The sequence below is a fragment of the Dermacentor variabilis genome, chromosome 1 (genome assembly GCF_050947875.1).
Source record: "Dermacentor variabilis isolate Ectoservices chromosome 1, ASM5094787v1, whole genome shotgun sequence".
Lineage (NCBI taxonomy): Eukaryota > Metazoa > Arthropoda > Arachnida > Ixodida > Ixodidae > Dermacentor > Dermacentor variabilis.
Window position 1 is genome coordinate 175076575 of NC_134568.1, and position 10724 is coordinate 175087298.

Below are 10724 nucleotides of genomic sequence, written 5' to 3' on the forward strand. Positions count from 1 at the left end.
GGACAAGCTAAAACTCTCTATTCTTGCTTCCCTTTCGTTAGATTAGGGTGGCGCTGCCTATCCCTGACTCCTCTGGCGCATGACGTAAAAGCAACGCTCACCTTCTTTTGTCGAGGCATGTTTGCAGTCCTCGCGATAGCAGAAGCAGCTGCGAAGAGTGGCGAGCGGCGCCCGGTGTCCAATCATTGCACCTAGGAGAGCTAGCCTCCGCGACAGGTGCGCGCCACTTGCGCGGTAGCTGCACCTCTATCTCGTGAAGGGGTCACAGCTTCGGACTTCGCTGCAGGTGGCGGTGGCATTCGTGCCCAGAGGATCCAGGAAACCCGTATCGTATGGTCACGTGACTCACTTTAAGTGAACCCTTACTGCATAGATAATACAGATTAACTTTCTAAAGCTCTTAAGTTAGCTTATCACTTCACACTCCTCACAACACCAATAAATAGAATTCTATTTTAAACTTCATTAATTAAGTGCGCCATATATAATACTGGGAACTTGGAGATTGACAAAGTAGCTCGAGAACAAGATAAGGACCGCGCAAAAAGCGATGGAACGACGAATGTTAGGCGTAACGCTAAGAGACAGGAAGAGAGAGGTATGGATCAGAGAGCAAACGGTGACAACCGATATTCTAATTGACATTAAGAGAAAAAAATGGAGCTGGACAGGCCATGTAAGGCGTAGGTTAGATAACGGGTGGATCATTAGGGTTAAAGAATGGGGGCTAAGAGAAGGGAAGCGCAGTAAAGGACGGCAGAAGACTAGGTGGGGTGATGAAATTAAGAAACTCGTAGGTGCTAGTTGGTATCGCATGGCGCAGGACAGGGGTGATTGGAGATCTCAGGAAGAGGCCTTCGTCTTGCAGTGGACATAAAATAGGCTGACTATGATGATGATGATGTCCTCCCTAGATCGCTAGGCCAGGGAAGTCTGTCGTCACACCTTCGTCCATTCGCAGCGTCCAAAGTCGCCTTGAGGGCGAGGGTGCACACAGTAACTCATCCACCTGTGTTCACAGAACACAGAGAAACGAGGGGAGTCTCCCCGACAAGGATTATCATGCTTGACTCAAACTGGCGCGTCTTGGTTCCTGGAGTGGCTCCGCCATTAGCGGGTTCGTCGTCGGACGGCCTTGGCGGCTAGCAGTGGCCGTGAGAAAGCGGCATAGAACGCCCTTTTCAGAAGTCCCTTGCTTCCAGCGTCGTGGTCGGTGGCCGAGTGACATCCAATGAATTAAGTATTCTTAAAAATGTGTCTCGCCATGGTGCCGCCGCTGGTCGGTCCTATGGGACGTATTGTTAGCTTCTCGAAGCGATTCGCTGCAGTAGGGCAGGAGAGGCTGGAAGGTCACTTCCTCCGCTGGCCGATCGTAACAGCACGCTCGGCGGCGTCCAATTGGACATTAATGCTTTCGCATTTATAAGTCATAAGAAGTGCTTAAATGTCCTCGAATTTTTATTTTCTTGAAACTCGTCAATGTCAGTCACTCTCTAAGCATCATTATGCGCAGAGCGCGACGCAAGCTGTCCATTTCCTCTGTCGCGGCGACAGCTTAGTCAGTGTGGCGATGGACTACCGCGGCGCGGCAGCTTGTTGATAGTCTGACTGAATCTGCGGCGTTCCAAGTTCTAGTGTTCCCACTTATGTCGCGGCGGACGCGGCTTGTCATATGTTTGCTGCCATTTGCCCAAGCTTCCATCCTCTAAACCAGGGGTTCCCAGACTGTGTTCCACGAACGGCATTTTAGGTTTCCACAAACGGCCAAAACTAATCCGACCCCATCCCACCATCGGTGGGTTTTTCCATTAGAGCTCGACTTTAACAAAACCACCGCATGCCACAGCGCATCAGCGGCGCTCAAGAGACACCGCTGTGCAATTCACAGGCCCTCGATGTCTGCGTTAAACGCATTTATTTCGTGCTCGAGGGGTGGTCTGAACGAGAATTGAGTTGTATGTCCTGCAAGCTGAAAGGCACTTGCGAATCTGGCGGCGTGTCGACTGGTTGTCGACGTATGACGATTGGCTGTCGGCCTGTTGTAACGACATGTGCACACATATGCGTGCTCACGCTAGATTTGTGGTATAGAGGCACGAACGATGATGTTGCCACGGAGCAGTTGCCATATATACGAGCTGGCTTGATTCTGCGCTGCGTTTGTTTTTACTTTCTACGGAATAAAAACGCGGAACAACCACCTCAACTCGCATGACGCGTGCCGCGGTCCCGCGCGGCCGGAGGGCGCAGAGCTTTATAGGGTTACTATTGCGATCGGCACATATACGTATATCGGTGACTACTCCACGGCACGAATCACCTGTGACATTTGTGCGAGAAAACAAAATAAATAAATAGACTTTTGAGCGCACCAAATATAGTTTGCGTCAGTACTCTGTTTATGGCACGTGGTATATACTTATGAAGCGGTAGCCTTTGCTTGCGCGCGCTGCAGCATTACGGAGCGCGGAGCAGTGCCACAAAAAATAATTCGGGTGTTTACGTGCTGTCGTGAGTTGCCCAGTAAAGGGCGATCGACTTCGAGATTAAAGATAAAATGCTGAATCGTAAATATCGGAGATGCCAAACCGAGAGAAGTTGTATAGATGTAGAGTAAAATGTTTAATGAGTAGAAAACTGTATTCTCTGCCACGCGCTTTTTTTTACGTTGCAAAATTTTGCGACTCGATAACGAGAATTTTGCATCTTCTCTCAGTTAAGCTTTTTTTCAATGCTAAAGAAAAAACGTATGTTGGAAAATTAGTTGCGGTTCCGCTGTGTGGAAGGATTTTTCTGCCTAATATAAAAATTTTGGTGAAAATTAAGAATAATCGAGACCGTTTTTGCGACTGACTTCGTCTGAACACACCCAGACCCGCCGTGGTTGCTCAGCGGCTACGATGTTGGGCTGCTGAGCACGAGGTCGAGGGATCGAATCCCGGCCACGGCGGCCGCATTTCGATGGGGGCGAAATGCGACATTTACGTGCACGTTAAGGAACCCCAAGTGGTCGAAATTACCGGAGTCCTCCACTACGGCGTGCCTCATAATCAGAGAGTGGTTTTGGCACGTAAAACCCCACAATTGTTTTTTTTTTATACACCCAGCTGACTTCGCCCCTGCAGTGGTGTGTGTCCTCGCGTCTTTCCACTAGGCTGGAGCAGTGGTCACATCCATGTACACGGTGAGCATTTCACATAGAGCAGCTATAATGAGAGTAGTAGTGCAGTTTGCCCAGATCAGCCTTGAACAGCTCGCAGTGCGCTCTGTCGCGTGCTTGGTGTGCCTGAACGTACAGTAGAATCAATACGGATACAGGAAGCCTAAACACCCAAGCTCAACCCATTTCGTGGCACAAAATCTGAGACACAATCTGAGTCAGATTTTCTTTACTACCACAAAAACAACGAGCTCGAAATGCAATATTAATGTAATTTCGATTTTATTATTAGAACTACACGGATCATAGAGATGACCATACAGGGGCCTAAAAAAAAGCTAAATTTTTCCACGTAAAATAAGGCAATGCGAAATGTTCTTGCCGCACTAGATTTATAAGCTCTGGGTGAGCATTCTGAGAAATCTTAATAAAAATTCGCAAGTAACGTATTTTTAAACGTCCTTAAAATGAAGTCAATTTTTGCTACTTGCGAAATTTTGGTGTTCTTGAAAGTTCACTATCAAATAACTGCGTAGCGGAGCTGCACATTTCATTCTATAATTTGGGAGAAACTACCCGCCCTGGTTGCTCAGTGGCTATGCTGTTGGGCTGCTGAGCACGAGGTCGCGGGATCGAATCGCGGCCACGGAGGCCGCATTTCGATGGCGGCGAAATACGAAAACACCCGTGTACTTAGATTTAGGTGCACGTTAAAGATCCCCAGGTGGTCGAAATTTCCGGAGTCCTCCACTGCGGCGTGCCTCATAATGAGAAATTGGTTTTGGAACGTAAAACCCCACAATTTGGGAGAGACTCTGAAGTTTTTTTCAGTAAGTTTTGCAACTTCGTCGCCTTAGCTAAAATACATTGTAGACCCATAAAGCCACTCATTTCGGGGCCAGTGAGATACCCTTGCTAGGAAAGCAAAGTTTGACGATTGTAAACAGAAATACTCTGGGCGACATACGTCTAAATTTTCTATAGTGAGCTCGAGTGGCTTACGCGCCAGTGATCCCATTTCTTTTCCAGTGTCCGTTCCAGACAAGTATTTGAATTGCCTGGGAAGTGCCGTGGGCATATACCGGGCGGCGCCATCAGCGAGGCCATGCATTGCCAACGGTGACACAATGGCCCGGCAACTACTGAAAAATGATGTTGTGACCCTTAATCTCGGACACTAACTCGTACTAGGTTTCTTGACGTAGGTTTGACGGCAGGTTCTGAAGGGCTGGCATCAAATCGCAAAAGACGGTCCATTCTCTCAAGTTCAAGCCCAATTCTAGTTTATTACCTATATTAGAAATGGTACATAGTTGTGCGCACACAGAAGGAGGTCCGAATGTTTAATCACAGTTTTTGCATTATTACTCACAGCGCACACTTGCAACAGGGACAAAGACGATACACGAGCGCTGACTCACGACTAAACGTTTATTGCTTTCAAACAGTCATATGAATACGAAAAAGAAAAAAGAAACTCACACATGCGCATACCCGCGAACCATACACTCCCTCAGCCAAAAGCGAAACTCCTTCTGGTCTCTTTCTTCTTGTTCATTTCTTGGCGTTCCCACCGCACAACAAAAAATCCTTTGCAATGTCTGTCAACATCCACGCACATGCGCAATTTAATGTCTGCATAATTATTGCGTGAGATTTTTCATGTTCCTTGCAGAGACATCCTAATGAAAGCAACAATTAATCTGTGCTTGGTACAAATATGGATTTTCCCCATGACGTTTCAACCACGGCAGGGTCGCGCAGCGTAGACGCTGCTTCAACAAGCAGCGCGCTAGAGGAGACGCGCTTCTGATCGATGAGACGCGAGCGAGTTCATTCTTCTCTTGTTCTTTCAACACATTCTTCCAGTGCGCCGCGTTAGCCGCCGCCGGGAAGCTTTAGAAGGTCTCGCTCGGCACACCAGTCGTCACTCGCTCTCGGTAACATTCGTGACGCAGCCGACAACGAGCTTCCAGCCAGGCGCGCATCGCTCTCAATCGCGCTTTGTCCTTCAGCTGGCTGACGCCTCCCCCGCAGTGACGAAGAGCGACGATCAGTGCTTCTAGAACTCCGTGATCCGGTGAGCCCGCCGGCGGCAAACGCAGCCCACAGCAACGCCCGAGGCTGGACAGCGGCATGGCACCGGCGCCAAGCTCCTGCGGCCAGCGCAGCGGCGCGCACCTGGTGAGCCTCGAGTGCCCCGAAAGCGAGGACGAGGTCGGCCAGTACCTGTTCCCGGCGCTCATGTCCATCGCCATGTGCGCGCTGGCGGCGCTCGGCGTGCTCTTCTGCCTGGTGGTCAGCCTGCCCTGGATCGTGCTCACCCTGGTCAGCCTGAGTGGACTGCTCTGCATTTGGTACGACGTGGCCAAGGAGAGGCGCACTCGGGCGCTGCTGCGACAGTTCCACGTGTGTGCCGGCGCTTCCCTGATCGATGCCGAGGACTGGTGCAAAACGCTGCCGCGTGCCGCTAACTCCGGCGGCGTTGGTGTCGGTCCCAGGGCGAGCATGAGCGAGGCCGACATGTTGCTTCTGTGCGCGCGCTCCAAGATGTACAACAGTCTGTGACGGTGGCGGCCGGTCTCACGGAAGCGCATTCGCCGGAATACGCGCTTGTGTCCGAACGGTTCATTAAGATTGTCGTACAGGCGGCAATGCGATGTCGTCGCAAAGTATAAAGACCTGGACGCCTCTGCAGCAGACAGTACACGTTCGTGCCATGCATTTTTCTTTTTTTTTTTAATCGGCGGAAATCTGTAGATGGTAGCTACGTGAAACAAGTTTGGCGTCTCCTCTGGTTGCATGTTGGACCCGACGACTCCGACTTGGGTTTCAGGTGTGTTTTATGAAACAGTGTAGCTTTGCAAATGGCGGTCAGTTGACATACATAACACATCGTATTTAAAGCAAAAAACAAACAAACAAAAAAAAATAACAGAGAAGATGAGAGAGATGACGAGGCGAGACAACAATAGCTTTTTTTGTTGTCTCGCCTTTCTCGTTTTCCATTTTTGGCCTGTCCATTCGCGTCTTAACTAATTTTGTTCGGCTGCTTTGCCAATGTCATCTTCATCCCTCATACCCCTTACATACATCCCCTATCGCTTTCCCCCGTTCCAAGTTTTCAAATTTCGTTCACTTTCTTTGGATGCTAGACATATTTGCGAGAACGCTGGCATGCTTGTGTGAAGCACACTTCTACCATCGAGGCATTAGTTACATCATTCAACTATGTCAATCTCAGATGATTATTTGAGTGTAGTTATGCATCCTTATATTTATGGCTAGCATATTAAAAGTCCTGCATCGACAGCTGAGAAAAATTGCTTTTGTTTTTTCCCTTATCCGACTTTCCTACATTACATGGCGTCATATCTGGATGTGAACAACTGGAGCCCAGAGCGACTTCGACATGATTGCAATAGTACTGATTTTTGCGCTCGCTCGCTGAGGTGACTCAGTGGCCAGGACCATCTCCTGTGGAGCACGAGAGAGTGGGTTCAATTACCGGTGGTGGCTGCATCATTCCGATGGTTAAAAAAATTAAATTATGGGGTTACGTGCCAAAATTGCTTTCTGATTATGAGGCACGCCGTAGTGGGGGACTCCGGAAATTTGGACAACCAGGGGGTTTTTTAACGTGCACCTAAATCTAAGTACACGGGTGTCTTTCGCATTTCGCCCCCATCGAAATGCGGCCGCCAGGGCCCGGATTCCATCCCTCGACCTCGTGCTCAGCAGCCCAACACCATAGCCACTAAGCAACCACGGCGGCTCATCATTCCGATGGTGATGGGATGCATAACTTCGTGTGCCGAGCACTGAGGCCCCGTTAAGTAACTATGTGCTGTGCAGAAATTGTTTCCTGCAACATATCCTGAAATTACAGACAGTATGCATACGTTATAACTTTTCGTTTTCACAACCTCTTGCTTAGCGTGGTATTACGTCCTCCACCACGTATTTGTTTTAAAAAATTTTTCGTATCCATTAGGATTTTTTTCAGTGATTTTCATCGCTCATAGCGCCTCAGCCCACAAAGAAGCGAAACGGAGCAGGAAGCATGACACTTCCAAACTCTCCACCTGCCCTCGTGGCCCTTGAAACTTGTATGCTTCCGGGGTGCTCTCTCACGCTGTCACGCTGTGCCATCTAGCTGTGCCGTATCGAAGTCCGTGCCTGGAGTAGGTCCAATTCAGCCGTGCACCAGAAAAAAATTTAAGGGTTCTTTTCTGTCATTGAAGTGCACCACACACGCAGTGACACATGCTCAGTTAACCAAGTTCGCCTCAAATAGATTTATTGAAGCACGGCACACACCTAGCGGTGCAAACACATGGACCCAAGTTGGCGTCAGGTTCACAGAAGAGCGCCACAAGCAAAGGGACGCATACCCAGTGCCAATACCTAGGGAGCCAAGTTGGTCCCACGGTTAGATAGATAGATAGATAGATAGATAGATAGATAGATAGATAGATAGATAGATAGATAGATAGATAGATAGATAGATAGATAGATAGATAGATAGATAGATAGATAGATAGATAGATAGATAGATAGATAGATAGTTCAAGCATCTTCTGACTCCATCGCTTTTTACCTCCTAACTGTATACGTACTCTTAAAGATTGTGGACTTTGATATGCAAAAGAACACTGCAGGTGTAAATCGCGGGGCTTATCGAGTGTGAACACAAAGTAATAAGGCCTCCGAGCCAGCTGTAGGGAAACACACACGCACACGCGCAAAAAAAAGAAAAAATTAATTCGATCCCTGCCGAAAAGTTTTGCTGCTTTCAACTCGTTTTCAATTTCAGCAATATACTTTTGAAGTGTCCATATATGGTCGATGCATTTTCGTAAAAATATTTCATTGACTTCCATTTGCCACCTTTCGGTAATGTACAAGTGGTCCAATCCCTACAGAGAAGACTTTTGCCTTCTTATCAGCCGATCGAGGCATCGTTCGAAAGGAGCGTACTGACACATGTGTTGTACACATCATGCTAACAAGATCAAGATAGAGAGCATGACTTATATACGAGTAAAATAAGGACGAAAAAAATTACAAAGTTAAAAACATATAGTAAATTTTGACAAGATGCTCCATGATTACACACAAACCTGTCACACCTTCCCTATAGAAGAAGCCGTTTTACTGTATTTGCTATTGTCCTTTCACAAACGTTGGAGCGAAAAGGGGCGAGCCCACCGCAGCAGATGCCGCAGTACTCTTTCGTTGCCCTTGTTTTTTTTTTGTAGCCGGCGCACATGTAAACGTTGAATTTGGTTCTCCGGTTCAAAAGCATCCTGACAATAGTGGCTATCACCTTCAATGACGCGCTTGTACAGATTCTTACGAAATTGCACCAACGAAAAATTAGGAAGGACTACAGTGAAGTAAAAAAACAACAGACAGGTGCTTCAGAGCACCTTTGATATCACTAAGAAAAATTCCTATATTTAACTGAACGTGCTGATATACCTTGACAACCCGAATTGGCGTAACGAAATGAAGAAAAAAAAATTGTTACGCAAAGGACGAGTCAGTAAGACGAGCAACTACTTACAGGTTATGTTTACAACAGCGGTTGCAGCGCTGACCGGTTAGATTCACAGCGCGAGCCCAGTTCATTCTTCCTCCTCTTTTCTCGAGTGATGGCAGCCACGCGCCTCGTTCAAACGAGCAACTACCACACGCGTGTAGCATAATCTCCCGGCGGCAGAAGCGACGTCCCGGAGCGTCTAAATGTCATCACTGGGAGGATGATACTGCTTCAGTCGTGTAACGTGCACGATATCACTGGACTGGGAAGCAGATGGGGCGTCAGGGGCGATCTCGTACGTGACGGGAGTCACGGCACGAAGCACTCAGTATGGGCCTGTGTAACGAGCCAGCAGTTTTTCTGACAGGACGACCTGACGCGACGGAGACCATAGAAGCACCAAAGAACCAGGCGGGAAGTGCACGTCTCGGTGTCACCGGTCGTACAAATGCCTTTGACTCTCTTGGGATTTCAGAAGGCGGTCGCGGGTAATTTCCCTTGCGTGGGTACAGCGGGCGATGGCGTCAAGTGCATATTCACTGGTCGGTGCCGCGTGAACAGGGAGGGTTGTGTCGAGGGGCAGTGCTGGTTCTCGGCCGAACAGAAGGAAAAATGGGGAATAACCGGCTTTGTCGTGGCGCGAGTTATTATAAGTTATTATAAGCAAATGTGACAAATGATAGAGCGAGGTACCAGTCGGTGTGGTCTGAAGAGACATATTTCGCGAGCATGTCTGTGAGAGTGCGATTGAGACGCTCCGTGAGTCCATTTGTTTGTGGATGGTATGACGTCGGTAGCTAGTGCCTCGTGGCACAGGACTGCAGGATGTCCGCGATAACTTTTGATAGGAATGTCCGGCCACGGTCTGTGAGAAGTCGCGGAGCACCACGTAACAAAATCACGTCACGCAGAAGAAAATTGGCGACATCTGTGGCGCAGCTTGTAGGAAGCGCTCAGTTGATGGCGTAGCGCGTGGCGTAATCCGTGGCCACAGCGATCCACCTGGTAGAAACAGGAAAAGGGCCAAGCAAATCCAAACCAACCCGAAAGAATGGTTCCGCGGGAATGTCGAGTGGCTGAAGATACCCAGCAGGGAGCGTCGATGGTGTGTTGCGTCGCTGGCATTTCTCACTCGCAGCTACGTATCTTCGAATGGAGCGAGCAAGCCGTGGCCAAAAGAAGCGTCGGCGGATCCGGTAGTAGGTGCGTGACACACCGAGGCTACCGGCAGTGGGGAGGTCGTGAAGTTCGTGGAGAACAGTCGAGCGAAGGTGTCTAGGGATCACAAGAAGTAATGCAGGGCCGTCGGGGCGGTAGAGTACGCCATCTTGAAGTGTGAATAAGCGAAGGGAACTGTCGGCAAGTGACGATTCCAGGCGGTCAGTGATGATACGCAAGGACGGGTCATGACACGGCGCTGCTCGTCGGCGACATGGAGCAGTGGAAAAACAGAGTGAACACAGGCGTCGTTGTCAGTATCAGACGTAGAGGTCACGTCTTCGACTGGGTAGCGAGAGAGGAAATCTGCGTCCTTGTGTTGGCGTCCCGACTTGTAAGTCACTGTGTAGAGATATTCTTGCAGTCGGAGGGCCCAACGACCGAGCCGGTCAGTAGGATCCTTCAACGACGAAAGCCAACAGAGCGCATGATGGTCTGTGATTACTGAGAAGGGCTTGCCATATAAATATGGGCGGAACTTTGAAACAGCCCAGACGAGAGCAAGACATTCGCGTTCGGTAATCGAATAGTTGCGCTTTGCAGTTGTCAGAAGCCGGCTAGCGTAGGCTATAACGCGGTCGTGTCAGTGTTGGCGTTTCGATAAGACGGCTCCGATCCCATAACCACTGGCATCGGTTCGGAGCTCTGTATGTTCCGACGGGTCAAAGTAGGCCAAGACCGGTGGATTGGTGAGAATCGTGATAAGGCGTGAAAATGCGACCGCCTGAAGGGAACCCCACGTAAAAGGCACGTCTTCCTTCAGAGGTTCAGTGAGTGGTCGAACGATTGCTGCGAAATCCT